Here is a 16,783-nt window from a genome sequence, read left to right as displayed (position 1 = left end):
CTAATTTTAATCTCAAAATCACCCTTCTTGTTCCAGTTCTGGAAGAACTAGTTCATTTATCCTTGTTGTTACATTTCTTCAGGGATATCTTTGATGAAGCTTAACACGGTAACATAGTGCCTCACATAAAAAGGCAAGCATGGAAATTTGTGACAAACCAGAAACACACAAAATAATTATTCACTTCCTAATATTATGCTTTCTTTTAAATAAAACCCTTCCCCCACCATGTTCTGCTAGAATAAGTGAGTCACTTGGTCATGAATGACAGAAGCTTTGAGACTGTGATTAGGTCAAGAATTGAGAACATTAATATGATCCATATGTTCCTATGTTATCAATATAGAAGAGTGCAATGGTTTTGCTCTTAAGAATACACATCTCCTTAAGTAACTAGCTCTAATCCTAGAGACAGAACAAAAATATCTACAACTGGTGTATGGCAATACATAGATGGATTTTCACTCTCCTCTAAACTGAATGGGTCACAAGTTGGAACAGCAGCAGAAGCATCACACAAAAATCTGTAACATAATACATACACCTACATTATCTTCATTCCGGGTTTTGTGTTAGTAGCTTAAAAAACCAACAACCTCCCATTCAGTTTTCTCCAGGTTTAGCTATTTCTAAAGCTTTTCCTGTAGAATCCCATTTTTATTAACTCCTATTTTTGTTACCCTTATAGATATACATGGCCCTTTAGAGTATGTCAGTCCAAGTCAGCATTAATTAATCAGATTCAGCAAGGCAGTGTTAAATTAATGGACTGGACTTCACATACTGTACACACCATCACAATGGCAAATTCATGACTGACCACTTTTCCTCATCATAATTCTGTGTATTAAAGCCTGGGGACAAGGTTGTGCCACTTGCAATGTAAATATTCACAGGATGTGTTTAAATCAAAGTCCTTCACAAGACCAATCTTATTTTGCCTCCACCTTTCCCATTTTTAAGTTGCAATGAGACAGTACAAAGAGAACCACTACTTCACAGAAGCTTTCTGAAAGGTATTTAAAGGCTTGGTTAATAAATTTGTCACTGAAAAATTAGTACATAAAACATTATTTTCTGACAAAGTTAAAGCCTAATAAAGCCCAAGCTACCCAAATGATAGGTATGAAAAGCTGCTACTGCCTTTGAAAAACAAAGTGTGGAGGAAATAACATTACAGTAACAATGGATGAAAGCTCAGTGTAAGATCTTATAGAAGGGGAAGGTGACTTTGTTCTAAAGCAAAGCTGATTTTGTTTACTCGTATTCACACTCTCATACACACAGGGTAGGAAGCAGTACGATGTGTGTGTCCAAGTAGTCTGATCAGCATTCATGCACCAAGAATGTGTTTCAAGGTTGTGTGGTCAAGGTTTCCTTTAATGACACAAAGGACAAGAGGCAATGGCTATCAGGTCTTAATCGTAGCTCCTCTGTTCATCTGACATTGACAAGGGTATGCTCGTTTTTGGCTGTGTCTTCTGTACCTTCGGGAGCTGATGGTAATTAGTCTCTATCTTGTCAAATATCTGTGAGTCTCTATGATTTGCTCAGACATTCTCCTCTCAGTCTGGTTGCCCTGAAGAGCTATAGATAGATGTGTTGGGCTCTTTATGACTTGTTCATCTAGGTGTTCACATTTTTAAACTCAAGCACATATTTATAGAACAGTATGCAGAAATACACCTAGCTATACCCAATAGAGTGTGTGTATAAATCATGCCCCACCTACCCACACTTGATCCTTCATCAAATATCATCATCATCTAAAAGAGTAAGTATGCCAAAGGAAAACCTTCATATTTTTACTTACATCTAAAATGAGTATGAAAAATGTAAAAGTCTATCTCAGTTTAAATTACACTGCACTAGTTCATACAGGGATACTTGAGTGGACTGCAATGACCTGCATGTAGTTTGACCCTACTCAGATTAGCCCTCTCTAATCATATTCCCTGGAAAGCAGATCCATCATCTCTTTGGGAGCTATCAGATGCGTGGATAAACTTTGTGTCCTCTCCCAGAAATGCTAATCTGTGTGATATTATTTCTCTTTTTTACTTTTTTTTTACAATTACTTTTAATTTCCTAAGTTTAGATATACTTTATCATGCCTTAAGCATATTTATCTAGTAGAGTTCATGAAACATAAAAAACTGGAAACCTGTCAAGGAGAATGTTGAGGTCAGAACCAGAGAGAGGAGATACAAGAGGGCACATATGTACATTGCTATTCATGCCATGTACACTCTCACGAACTTGAGCAAAAAGAGACCTGAATCATATACATGTAGGCACCCAGCTGAGAGCAACTTGCTGTGCTATTTCAGTTGGCAAATACTTTGAAAACCAACGTTTTTCCTTTTTGAAAAGGAAGTGGGAAGACAACAGGAGAAGAATCTACAAACAGATGATCATTGTCAGTCTTGCTAAGTTTTTACCCTTATTCGCTGGGCTGTCAAACAGACAAAAGAACAACAGCAAGCCAAAAATTATCAACTACCCATGCCCATTATTTATTAAGTCCAGTTTCTGAAATGAAGACACTATCCCAGCTACACAAGAATAACCTGGTGTTTCAGAGCTTGCAGCTCACCCTAATCCCCTAGCTTTGCAAAAGGTAGGGGTTTTGACAACCTCTGTGAGCTGAACAGTTCTTGTAACGAGAGAAGGCAAACAATCCTCTCTCACACAACTTCCATACCATGTCACGTCACATGGACAAAAGGAGGTAGTATGAATTCAAAGAACAAGAAAGGTGGCTACCACAAAATTTGTATGGATTATTTTAGGATGAATTCCCTGTACAACATGCACGTCAATTCAAATTTGTAATCTAATTTGCCTAACAGTACTTTATTTAGTAACTAAATAAAACATTTATTTCTGTTAGTGTTGTTTACCTTAATGTTAATTATTATCTTTTAATTTTGATGTTAGCAAAATAAAGTTTGTTTCCTTTTTTTCCCCGAGGTTTTTATATGTATCTTCCCCTCTTGGCTGCAATACCCAGCAGGTATACTAACTCTCAAAATAGGCATTTTCATTTTTTTTTCTCACTGGAAAAAGATGAGGGTGCAAGCTGGAAAGTTGGGAGAAAAGGAGATTTCGGTTATCTACTCCTTTTTTTACAGAAGTCAACAAAATGATGACTCGTTCTCAAATTAGCAGGAACAGAGTTACTTTTGTAGTGATATTTCATTCAGCAAATAAATCAGATCTTGGCCAATGAAATCCACCAGAGAAATAAGGCACAAATTAACAGGTTCTTGTTCCATAACTTTTGTGAGCACAGGAGGAGAGGAATCCTTCATATACCTCTGTGCAGTGCAAGACATAATGAAATGCTTTATGTGGGTCCTTACACAAATCCATGAAAGTCAGTTCGGAAGCTCTTCAGCCACAGTTCATCCTGTATCTGAAAAACTATGCAGCACTACCATACCATGCTAGTTCTCCTGCTGTAAATGTGCTCTTGGACATAAAGTAACTTCCAAATCTGTCTGTCCAGCGTTTGTTTTTCATGTTTTCCTAACTGCCTGTTGTCTTCCAGCATCGATTCAAACAACTGCAAAAACATAAGCCATACTCATAAAAAACCTCTCTAGGGAGCCATGCTTCTAATCTCTGCCAGATGCATGGAATACGCAGAGGGGTGAGTCTGTACACCAGGCTGGACTAAAATACTTTCAGCTCTTGTCAAAACAAAGCACTTTGTGTATACTAGGGAAAAAGCATTGCGCTGTATCTTAAACAAAAGCTATGCAAATGTGGAATACATTGTTTGCCACAAGCTTCAAATATACCCTTTCAGATCTGGATATGAATACGGATATGGCAGGATCACTATATTTAGAGACATGTCCTGTAGCTTTCCTAGCAATGTTCATTTATGAATGCCTGACCTTGGCCACAACAGGGATTAAAGCTCAGGGCTAAGCACTCCATCCCAAAATCAGGACTGATACTGCTATTGGCCCCAGATACTGGTAATTTAAAAAGATGGTTAAAAATGGCCATATGAAATGTGGAATTCAAAGCAAGAGAAAAATATTCACCTTAAGACAAGGATATAGCTATGCCAAGTGGAAAAGCCTGTTTTTAATCCACAGGAGGTTAACAATTTATTAATGTTTTGGTTAAGCATCTGAACAAAAAGGAACAGTTTAGCAAGAGGAAAAATGAAATTGCCCTCCTAATTAAGTCGGAATCAGAACACTCTGGGAAGGGGAGGTTTTGAAATTTTCACCAACATGAAATCCAAACAGGCTTAGGGTATAAAATGAAACACATTATTCCAATCAACACTATTTTTTGATGACTGCAAGCCTGAAGTCATAGTGTTTGCATAGGAACTGGTTCCAAGTTACAGTTAGGTGTTATCCAGCTTGATGGGCTGGTAGCAGTGTAAGAAACCTTTTGGATTTGAAGATAGCATTCTGCATACAGGCTTGCTTCACTCCTGTTCACCACAAGCATTTTAACTATCCAAATTTTGATGTTGTGCATAAGTTCTTTATTTCACATTAATCTTACACTGCCTTGTGCTGAGGAGGACTTCCAGGTAATTGGCAATCAGTAAAATATTTCATCCCCAGGATAAGACTCGTAGAGTATCCAAAACATTGCAATGTAAATCTCCTGGGAGCTGCAGAGACTTGTTTGGGAGCGGGTAACAAATCAACTGGTACCATAATACTGTATGCACAGTGAAGTGCAGCAAATAGAAAAAGGATGTTACCCAGGTTGCTCAGCTGTGCAAAGTGCTTTCCATTTGTTGGGCTTTTTCCTCCCCATTCAGTATTGGTCATAGTGTGACAATAGTATATGACTTCTCACAGTACTGCCTTTATGTCATTTACATTCATTAGTGTTAAAGAGCAGGGGATAAGGAGCCTTGGGCAAGGGGGCTAATCATTCTTACCAGCCAAGTGAAACGACAAAATGTTCTACACATAAATATTTCTCCTCTTCCTACCCTTTGGAAAGTCTGTAAACATTTCAAAATCCCCAAGAGCTAAGTTACCACACCTAAGAACTACTTTGTGTGAAACGTTCCATATTTAATTGATACGGGCAGGGGCGCCAACTATTTCAAATGAGTTCACCGAGAGGAAGTTCACAAGGTCTCGCTTGCCACATCCACGCTTCCATTAACAGCCACCCTGAGATGCCCACGGGCCTGACCCAGAATCGCCTGACTTCACTAAGTCCAGGAGATAGGGTGGAGGAGCCTTATGGGAGTTGTGTCTGTGGTTGGAGCGAGCCATGGGGGAGCTATTTGCATAGGAGCTGTGGCCCTTCCCTACAAAAATCAAGTAAAGAGGAAGGACACACACTGCAGAGTGTCAGGCATTTTTTTTTCCAGCAAGAGCTGTAACTCTTAAGGAGCTGCAGGCAAAGAAGAAAAGCTCACCGGCAGCCAGCAGGGAAGGGTAATCCCCATCGGCCCTGCCACCATCTGCTGACCTAGAAACCACTGAAGGCCTATCACAAGATTGTGATAGCCTTTGCAATGGTCTGGAACAAGTCACTTCAAAGGAACTGGTGGTGGCTCAAAGAAGCAACAACTCCTTGGGGGCACCAGCACAAAATTAGCTCCCCAGACAGAACTCCATAATGGTGAAATACGCCCTGCTATTTCCCTCCAAACTTGGCCTCAAGCCAAAGCTGAGGGCTGACTGGCCCGAGGTCTCTGGCAACTCTCTCCAAAACAATGCCAGGAAAACTGCCATGTGAAATGAAAATGCAAAATAACATGCATTGCCAGAACATGTTGCAAAGCCCTCATTTGCTTAATGAACTACCTGTAAGGAGCACACAGCAAGGCACAGAGTGGCACCAGCACAGAATTTCCACAGCTGGTGGAAACAACTGAACAAGACAAGCTGAAATGTTTTCAGTTGGGTTTGTATGATTTATCTTCTCTTTGCTGAAGGTTAGGAGGAGAAATAAACCCAAAAATATTTTAGAGACCACCTCTGGATAAACAGAAAAATACTGGAAGAGAGTCATATCAATATTAAACCAAATTTACAATTGCTCCACAAAGAAACACCATGAAAATTCATGATACGGGACAAAATCCTGTGGAGTACAATAATAAAATGTGTTCACAAGATCATATGCATTACTCTTACAAACAGTAACGAGATGCCTAGCTAGACATGAGTTAGTTGTTTAACCTGTATGCTGACGAATTCAGTATCTGGCACAAATAAACACATATACTTTTCTGAGAAAACATCCTCGCAGGAGGTATTCCCTCATTTTGCTTTTTGTAAAGGGGCGTTCCTACAGGTAAAAGGTGCTCTGCAGTGGAGCAGTTTGCTGTGTTCTGGGTCCCTAACATACACAAATAGAAACAATAAGTGTAGGATGTTCCGCTCACAGCACATGGGCTGTAACCTATAACACAGCTCAAGCACCAAAAGGAAATGTCAGGTGTTTTCCCTGGCAGATAATAAACTAGCTGGGCTGTGGTTCTGATCTCTTACAGCCATTGCAGTGTTTGTATCTCCTTAATTATTTTCTATTTTTATGGTTTTGATCAGTATACATTTTCCCTAATTGAAAATTCTAGGAAAAAGAAATTAAAAACAGCGAGACTTTATTTCCTGATGAGTATCGCAATGGCATTATTTCCCTCGGAGGCTTGCTTTTAAGCCCAGCAAGCCAGCCAGTTTTTTACGCCATTACATAATTGGCCATCTCAAAAAGCATAAAAGCATTTGAACAATTTCTAAATTATTTGCCTTTGCTTAGAGTCATATGTCTTGGCAAGACATAACATGATGTGATGTCTGCTTCACATTCATCTAATTTTCCTTTGAAAAAAGCAGGAGTTTCTCCATATTTTCTCTCTTGAGCTGTACATTTTCTTGGCAGAATCTTCTCCTGTTGCGACCTGAGTAGTTTAACTCGCAATACTTCTTAAAGTGCCTTCAGTCCCCACTGGTAACCTTGAATAATTACAGCAAGTTACTCACTTGCTTGCCTTTTAAGGAAAAGGATCATGGGGAAGAGTTTTTATCTGGTCTCTTAGTCTTTTTCCCTCCCCACTAACCAGCTCATTTAATATCATTTCATCCCTTTTATTTCTTAATTTCTTCCTTTTTTTTTAATTGTAAGAGTATTTTGGAAGTGAGGCAAAGTGACAGGCCATTACAAGAATATTGGAAAACACTCCTGATTTAATTCTGGAAATGGAGATGACTAGAAAGGAGACTTGGGAGTTTGGGTAGCCTGCACTGGGCACAACCTGCTCCAGGAACCTCCCCACCCTGGTGCAAGCTATTACTATAATTTGTGCAGCCACGGTCCACTGTCCATCCCAAAGGGCTGCCATGGGATCTGTGTCATGGAACATTTTTGTTTGTCTACCACCAGATGACTCCTCCAGCCTCCCAGCTATGAAGAGCTAGAGTCAGTTTTAATGAACTCAACATCTTAATACCAATATTTTAATCCACATCTAGTCCTCAATGAAGAATATACCTTGATGGCATCTTCTTCTGTGGACACTGAGTGAAGGCTCACAACAAGAAGTTGCAGAGTGAAGCTGCCCCCTTCTCAAAGCACTGAATGTTGTTACTTAACAAGCCGCGCTTGATCATACTACAACCCCCAATGGAGTTACTTTAAAAGTAATTTGCTGATCACAGTAAATGCAGCAGCATCACAGCAACCTTTGCAATACTTACGAAGCAGTGATTCAAAACCAGAGGACAAGCTGAGGACAGTTCACGCTTCCACAGACTTGCACCGAAATAAATCTCCACTGAATGTTACTATACATACTGTGGGTGTATCATGAGATTCTGCTGTTGATCACCAAAGTCCAATCATATACTGAAGATGTAAAAGCCCTAACAGAAAGTCTTACTGCACTGTACGCATAAGCTTTCACAATTATTATTCACATGTGAACCTCACATATAGAAAATTTATTGTGATATATTAGACCTTGATGAAAACTCATCCATAGCTAAGAGAGTGGAAAATCATGATGAGATGTTATACTCATGTACTTAAGACTGTAACAATATCCCAATACTTCTATTAAGCATTGCTTTAAGGACAGAAGTTTACAATGAACTGCCTGAGTTAATAAATCCATCTCTGCACTGTCACTGGCAATCACATACCTTTATAGACTGTAAGAGCCCACAGAACTGTATCATTCTGCACAGCCTTGCACATCCAAGCCTTCCAGGAAAAAACTCAGCATCCCATCAGACAAAAGTCTACATTAGAAGAAGTACATAAGCTACACTTAAGCAGTGCGATTTTTTTTTTAAGTGCTTGATCATAATATTCTGTGAATACAGATGATTTATATATAATTATATATATAGTTATATATGTGGACTATATATATAGTGTATGTAGTTATATATGTGGATAAATGTTTTAAGTGGAGTTAGATTCAATCTTCTGTTCAGTAAACCCTATCATGGTTTGGTTTATGCAGTTTATGCTAAAGGGCTGCTGCTTTTTTCCTCTTTTCTCCTTTGGCAAGTGATTGTATCTGAGATATGATATAGATCTCTGTAACAAAAGACTGGGTTTCAGCTACGTGGCAAAGAAGCGTTTGTATCACATCCTGGGTTCAGCTCTTATATTTAAGCATTTGATGAAAACACCTATGAATTTTGTACCTACAGGATCTGTGGACTTCTCTTAGTGACTAAAGGCAGCTCACCTAACAAAACTATGAATTCTTAGAAAACTTCACAAAACCCTGCAGAGTAGAAGTTACTAGATGGAACAACAGCTTTTGCTGTTGTAAATTGATCTGGTAAGTGCTCTTGTAGAAAAAAATAATCTCTTCTTTGCAGAAATAATATTTACTTTCTGTAAACTGAATGAGAAAAGGGACTGATGAATAAAACTAAATAAACTTCAGTACCCAAACAGGTGTGTTATGTAAAAAAGCATTACACTGAAACAATTTTCTAATCTGTAAAGCCTACTACAGTGTCCTTTATCCAGGTTAATGTCAGCGTGCTGGAAAGCAATGGAAAATTACAAAGGATGGTCTTTGCTGCATAACAACACATAAGCTTTCAGCTGCACAACAAAAGAGCATGAGACTGACTGGACCAAAGAATTAACTAAAAGTTAAGCAGGAAGTAGTTAAAAGAAAATTCCAGCATCTGCCGTAAGGAACATAATATTTGCAAATCTTCTCTCTATGGATGGATTTTCTGTGGAGGTTTTCCACAGAAAGATGGCCTTTTGATTGTTTTGATACACAATGCTTACTATAAATGGTATAACAGAAGCAATTACCCTAGTATGAGTTACAGCCGTTTTGTGAGATGACAAAAAGCAGATAAAATGTCAGCTGATGCTTCTTTACGTAAGGGAGTTACAAAATCTCATGACGTATTTTTCAGAGCTAACTGTGATCAAATGTCTACATAGGAAATACAAAACATATTGAAGCTGCATGGAGAAAAAAAACAGGGGCTCTGCTAAAAAAAGCCCAGAGAACCGAATCACAATGGCAGAGAAGTTCACAGTTTAAGTTCAGTAGCCAATTACCAATAAAGAAAACTTGTTTTTCTACATTCAAGTAACAATGAAAAATATTTTTCATTCTAATAGGTACAGTTCAAATAGGAAGAAAAACCCATAGACAAGTGTATCCAAACAAGGTCTCTGAAAAATTATTTGAAATTTAATAAAATTCCATAGATCCGATCCAGACCGTGGCTGCCAAAAACTAATAGCTTATGTTTATGGCCTTTTCCTTTAAATTCACCATAAAAAAGAAATTAAAGATCTTGCCACCTAAAAATTGGGACAGATCGTAGCTAGGATGAAATTTTCAGAGTCAGCCTCTGCCTCAAACTCAAACTATCATATGGGATAAAAATCTTGTGCTTCATATTCCATTCATCTGCACTCCTTGGAAAAAGTTCGTCCTAGAGTGCTTTGAGCTGAGTTTAAGTCATTTAGGGCTTGTTTTTTCAGGAACTAGTCAGGCAGGACTGAATTTGTGACTACCAAGTTTGCAAATGAGGAAAAGAATAATATTGTCTAATACTTTTAATCTGAAAAACAAAACACATGGTTCTGGAAGCCATTCTGCTGAGGCTTCGTTCATTAACTTTCATTTAAAATAATGTGAATTCGATGTCTAGTCACCTCTCAAAGCAAAGACCTCAACCTTGCTTTGGATAAGGCAGAGATTCAAATTTCAGCTGTTATTAATGAGCAATTCTTGTGTTCTTTTTCTCTCCAGTTTTGTGACAAATTGATGTTTACCATGTACTAGGAAGTGTGCAGATACCCTACAGCCACATTATAATACAGATAACTGGCAAAGAATTTGCAAAGCAAACAGGCCTACCTGGGAGAAACCTGGCCATGATGCAGAACAATGAAGTGTACAGGTGTCTCATTTCACATCTTGTCTCACTGGTTAAATTTGATATAAAGTCACTCTTTTCACCTTAGTTTCACTCCAGCCTTTGACTCTTAACTGAATCTGTCAAGAATGTCAGAGGATTAAACTGATTAAACTCAGAGACATTAATAAAAACAGAAGCATGGAAAGAGTTACCTGAACAGGGTTTACTCCAAGCACATTTTAATGATAGAAACGACAATCTTCCATACTGGAAAGCATCCCCCAAAACTCTGGTTGGCTTCCAAATAAAACACAAGCAGTGGATTTCTGTGCTTTCTTCAGTAGCTGGAGTGCAAAGGCAAGCTTCTTTGAAAAGGGAAAAAAAAAAGGGGAGGACCCAAACTTGCTCAGGTCTTGCCTAAATCAACCGTAGCTTTTTATGCTATCTGCCTATTTTTTGTACACTTTTTTTTGGATAATTCCAGGAGGAAAAAAAAACAAAAAAAACCAACCCAAACTGATTTGGATAATAAGGTATACTCCCATTTTCCTAAGCAATGATCAATGCCCATAGTTACCCATTTAACTGACCTCCCACCTCAACCTCAGGCTCCTTGTCTCCCTGAAACAGGTCTCTGTAGGGAGCCAGAGCCCATGCACAAGTATTTCTTGCCAATCACTGTCCATGGTATTTTTATTGAGTGCAAGGCAGTCCAGTTCCCAGATCTCACATACTCTACATTCATATGTATTTCTGACTGGAACAAATTTCTTTTGTCTTCCAGACAACAATACCAAAATTGCAGTAGTCTAGAAACTCCACAAATGAGACACCTTTTAAATCTGATTTTCCTGGAAAAATAAATAAATCTCCCTTGTTTAAAGTCCAGGTAATGGACTATTTCTGTTGCCAGCAGAACCTAGGTGTGCCAATGAAGCCAGGACCCAAATGACTGGAGTGCTCCATGAGGACACAGAGTAAAGAGACAGACAACTGGCAGCCCAGCTGCCTGACCAAACAAACCACGGGGCGATTGCATAAAAGTTTAAATCAACTACATAACCGAACACTTTCATTAACACATTTCTGATTAGCAGAAGGCAGCAAAAGAAGCTTAAAGACATTGACAACCTCCTAAGGTCCTTAGATATTCAAGAACATTTTCAGAACATGCAGAATTGTTACCCTATCTTTGTACCCATCAGCCTTGGAGTGTGTTTTCACTTCAGATGCAATGTATTAAAACTTTCTGTGATAGCAAACTTCAGATTAAGCACATTTTGCAACAAAAGAGCAGAAAAGTACAGACTGAAGAAATAAAACTGGCTTGCTTGCCAGGAAATTACTGCACTATTAAACATGACGACGAGATTCCCGCAATCACAAAGGAAGGGAAAGCATTGGAAACATATTAAAAAGGCTGGAGGATAAATTCACTTCTAGTTTAAGTGTAAGCAACCCCAATGATTTCAATAACATTTACTCCTTTGAACTAGCTGATATGAGGAGTCTTTGCTTTACCAATGTTCTTTTCATGTAACGCATGGATCCTATCAATCTATTGGCTGGACAATTTTTCAGTTTCCATAGAAACCTGCAAATGCAAACAATGGATACGGAAAAAATCTGTTTTCTTTCAGTCTGTTTTATAAAGTACCTATAAATATTCACTCACATTTCTGTCCATGTGTCACAAACACCACGTTTTCTTTGGAGCAGCTGTGATGGATACATAGACTGCATGTTACACCTCTGAGCCCGTGGTGAACATAAACCTGACAAGGCTCTCATGTGGATCTTTGTAACTATGAATAGAAATATGCCTTTATTTAATACTGTGCATCATCTGCTCACTGTTTTAGAAAAATACTGGGTGCTTACTGGAGATGATCAGCTCACTTTATCAGCACCTCACTGGGGACCACAAGAAGCCTTTACAGTCGCATGCTCTCTCACCAGAATACTCACACCAGCACAGCTCTGGCAGAGCCTTTCTGTTAGTCAACCTTATCTTGGAAGTGGCCAGACACCCCACTATGCAGGTGAAACTTGGCAGAAGTCAAAATCATCCTGGCAACCAGACAGCTACTTGTGTTCTGCTTTGTCTCAACTCCAAAGCGTAGTCTGCAATCAACTCAGCAGTGAGCAGAACAAGTGAGAGGATGTGTCTTTTTTTCCTGGAAAAGCAATCTTCCCAGGGATACTTTAACTCTAAGATATGCAACAAAATCCTTCCTCTTGCTAAGGACACAATTTTAAATGGTCCACAACTTAAAGGTACATTATTTTGTTATTTTCACCAAATATGATGCAAAATAAGAATAAACCCACATGCTCTTTAAGAACCTTAAGTTCTTAGACCATATAGAAAGGCAGGACAGCTAGAAAACAACAGACAAGCAAAAATCCATTAAAAACTCTTAATATTTGATTTTTAAACCAATTTGGGGAGGTAATTTATGATTATAAAGTGGCAATATTATAAACACCTTGTATTTACTTTTATTTCCCCCCCCCCCGAAAATTATAAATTCTAAATCATCTTGCCTTTCAGTTTAGCACATTTCTCTGACATACACAGCAGCCGGCTTGCAATGAAAGCCCCTGGGAGTTATTCCCATGCATCTGATGACAAAGTCATTTTTTAAATTATTTTTTATCAGCGCAATATAATCTGGTGGTTCAAGTATTTGTTCAATTCCATTTTTTGATAGCTACAATTAGAAATTTTGGAAGAACAAAAAGTATTCCAAATGATCCATTTATCTTTTTATATTCAAGTTACTTAAAATTACCAATTTTTTTCCTGTCTTTTATTTAACAATTTCTAATGACAGCTTAACCTTGCAAAGTTCAGTTACAAAACAGAGCTTTATGTGGCTTGGATTGTAAATTATTATATGAATAGAGCTTATTCTCAAATAGAGTATTATCTCAACAGTAAGAGCAAAAATAAGCTCCACATCATCATTTATCATGTCATACAATAAGAAACAAACATCCAGCAAAAGAGGGCAGTAATACTCAGTGAATCCTTCTGCATTTGGACACTTTTGGCTTCCTTAAAAGTTGTCAAAAACAGGTCTTGTGGGGTTCTACCTACTATTGGGGCAAAAAAAAAATTGTATGAGCTTATATTCCACTGTATATCGAATTATGACTTAATTGCCATGTGCACTTGTTAAGAAACGTCCCAGAATGGCAGAGCCGAATTTCACTTCAGGGGTGCAAATATTCCCTATGAGAATTGAGGAATTTACTAATTTTTCCCACTGAACCATAGCTACAGATAAAATGAATGAAAATAATTGGGGTGGGAGGTGGGTCATGCGTTTGCTGGAAACATTTTGTTGCTTTGAAAACTGTGCTTAAAGGCTGTGCATGCCTTGCAAGGAAGGCACGCGATGGGCTTTGCAAATCCTCAATCTCCCTTCCACACAAATGCCATCTCAGAAAAATCATTGTTATTAGTACAATAGCATTTGCCTTGGATTTTCAGGAGTCAGTGCAAAAATGGAGTAGCACCAGTGCCGGGGGACAACATTTTCCCTTCTGCCTTTCCGCCCCCCCTTCCTTCAGTGGCATTACTGAAGCATGTCAGTCCTTATGGATTGCTGTATCTTCTGCCAATACTGTCCTGAAACCTTGCCTTAGGGAAACAGTAACCTGACCTTAGCAAAGAAGTGTGAATTTGATATATATTCTATACGCAACCTTTTGCATGCAGTTAAACCTAAAGTAGAAAGAGGAACAAACAGCTTTCAGGGAATCACCTCCTCCAGAAATTTCAGCCAATGTAAAAATGTTGAGGTTGAGGAAGCTACTCTGTTCCACAGGCTGCTTTCAGCTGGACCAAAGGGTACTTAAAATAACTATTGCAAAAGTAAAAATAATATTGACTTTTTGCAAAGATCATTTATATGCTAAAATAATAAAACAAAACAAAACAAAAACTAAGAGCACTTATTAGTTGATGGATAAAATCTCCACCTGGTGGTGAGTCCTGCCACAGCAAACTTTTAAGAAACATTCCCGTTCCAACATAGAACCAGTTCTTTATGATAGACAATCCCAAAACAACAAGTGGGGAAGGGCAGCCTTCAGAAAAACAGCACTATCATATCTCCCTGATTTTCCATCTTGGAAAGCTGAAGAATCCTTTCAGTTATACTGCAGCTATCAGGCTCACAAGTGACCTTCCCCAACCAAAAACACACTTACAGAGAGCTCACGTTGCACCGTATGTAGGGTAGGGTGGAAGGTGAAGTGTGCTGACTTTTTTTCAGCTACAAAAAGTGCTGCTTCCCAGGGAGAAGTGCCCTCTGCCAAGGCTGAAGTTCTGCCCTGTTGCTTGCTTTGCACATTGGCTATTTATAGTAATTGAAAACTTTAAGCAATATTGTCTACCTGTATCCCCAGGGTCCTCCAAATCAGCATAGTGAGCTTTGTATTGTCATTTTGGGGGTAATTCTCTAGCTCCCCCAAATTAGTTCAGTTTTCCCCTTAATGTTGCTGGTTCTACACCCTAGACACATTTTCTGGATTTACATTTTCCGATGCACTGTGTTAAAATGTAACATCTTACTTGCTTAGTATTTTCGGTAAAGTCTTATTATCTAACAGCATCAATAAAAGCTTTGTAAGCAGAAAAAAATCAGTGTAAAATGGACACATAAAATCTACGAAGCCAGATCCTTCATCTACTGCATTGTGCATACCATGCATAATCTTTCTATACCCCGTTCTGCTGGACATTGCCAGTGCTCCATTATTAGTCAATTTGGCTCATGACACCTTGTAATGCAGAACAAAACATCCCCTTTTCACACTTGATAAGACTGAGCAACAGTTACAAGGCTTGCACATAGCCACAACCTGCAGTGACCTACAGGAACAGGCTCCCAACAGCCATCCTCTGCTTCAAGTGGATGACCAAGGCCAGCAGTTTTTTTACACGTATGTGTGTAAATTTATAAATATATAATATATGCCTTTTCCTATGCCAGAAGAATCATGTGATTACAGACTTTCATGCAACATTCCCTAAAAACATCTAGGATGACCTACTGCTGATGTATACAAATTATTCACTGACCACAATACAATTCTTCTGGGCCAAAAATAAGATTTTGTTTAAAGTTGGCCAAACCCACTTTCTGTGACGTCACCGATTTGCAATTTAAACACAATCAGCATCGAACCTCAAAAGATATCCTTACTGAAACAGCAATGGATTTTTTTTGGTGTTTAATGCTGACATCAAGGGCGAAAGTGCAAGCAATGGGAAGACCGCAGCAAGTCCCCGGCACCACGCTTTAGAGAATTACACAGCTGCACTACATCCAACTTATTTCATAATACATTTTCCACGCACAATGAAGACTAAAAATAGTAGTAGCGTGTACTGATTAAAAAAAAATAACCTATGACAAAAAGGTAAAGCATCCTCAGATGGCAAAATCTGTGCAGCATGTGAAGGAAATGAGCAAAGATGTGTTTACAAAGCGACTATACAGAGCGGTGGGGGGTATTTTAAAGCAAAAATGCTGGGAAAAAGTCACTGGTCATTTCAAAATAAGACACCCAATAACGGGATTTGGTCTCATCAGAAACACAAAAATGTAGAAGTAAAATTAAATACTCTCAGTATTCACTTCTTCTCCCCTCCGCGCACATTCATTTGCAACATAGGTGCTCTGCAGCGAGCCCCATTTCGCGCGTACGGAGAAAAAAAGTCCTCCAACCGCTTGTTTAATATCAAAATTACCTCATTAACCATCTACACCCCCCCTTCCCAAGAGGGCCTAATGGCGTGTCAGACACAGGGGGAACCCAAACGCCAGCAGCACACCGACGGTAGGGTGCCCGGTGCCCGCGTAATTTCTTCTGCCGGGTGAGTTTCCACCGCACTTTTCAGTCAGGATCGTGCGTTTCCTCCCGCGGGCGCGGGGCGACGCGGGCGGCAGAGCCCCACCGCGGGCAGGTGCGATAACAAGCTGCATTTTTAAAACATGACTTGGAAAAGGGACGACTGGGGGTGCGGGGAGATTTCGGCACCTCTTCGGGCGCCAGGCACCCGAGTCGTTCGGCACAAGGCGAGCCGCCGGGAAGCGCCGCGGAGCCCGGGGCAGGCTCCCCGCCGCCCTGCCCTGAGGAGACGCCGGCGGCCCCGCGAGGGATAGGGCGAGCCCGGGTGCTGAGGGGCCGCCTCCGCGAAAGCGCCTCCTCCTGCTCCGCTTCGCCGAGGCAGCCGGGGACTGAAAGGGACGGGGGTCCTCAGCAGCCCACCCCCAGGCGGGTGCTCCCCTCAGCGCCCGCCCCCCCCAGCGCTCCCGGCTGGAAGAACCGCGGCCCGCCGCGGCGGAGGCTCGGCTGCGGTACGACGGCGGCATGGCCGCCGCCTCACGGCCGCCGCCACCTCA

Source organism: Haliaeetus leucocephalus, unplaced genomic scaffold (genome assembly GCF_000737465.1).
Source record: "Haliaeetus leucocephalus isolate CR32 unplaced genomic scaffold, Haliaeetus_leucocephalus-4.0 Scaffold730, whole genome shotgun sequence".
Classification (NCBI taxonomy): domain Eukaryota; kingdom Metazoa; phylum Chordata; class Aves; order Accipitriformes; family Accipitridae; genus Haliaeetus; species Haliaeetus leucocephalus.
Note: the sequence above shows the minus strand (reverse complement) of the source record.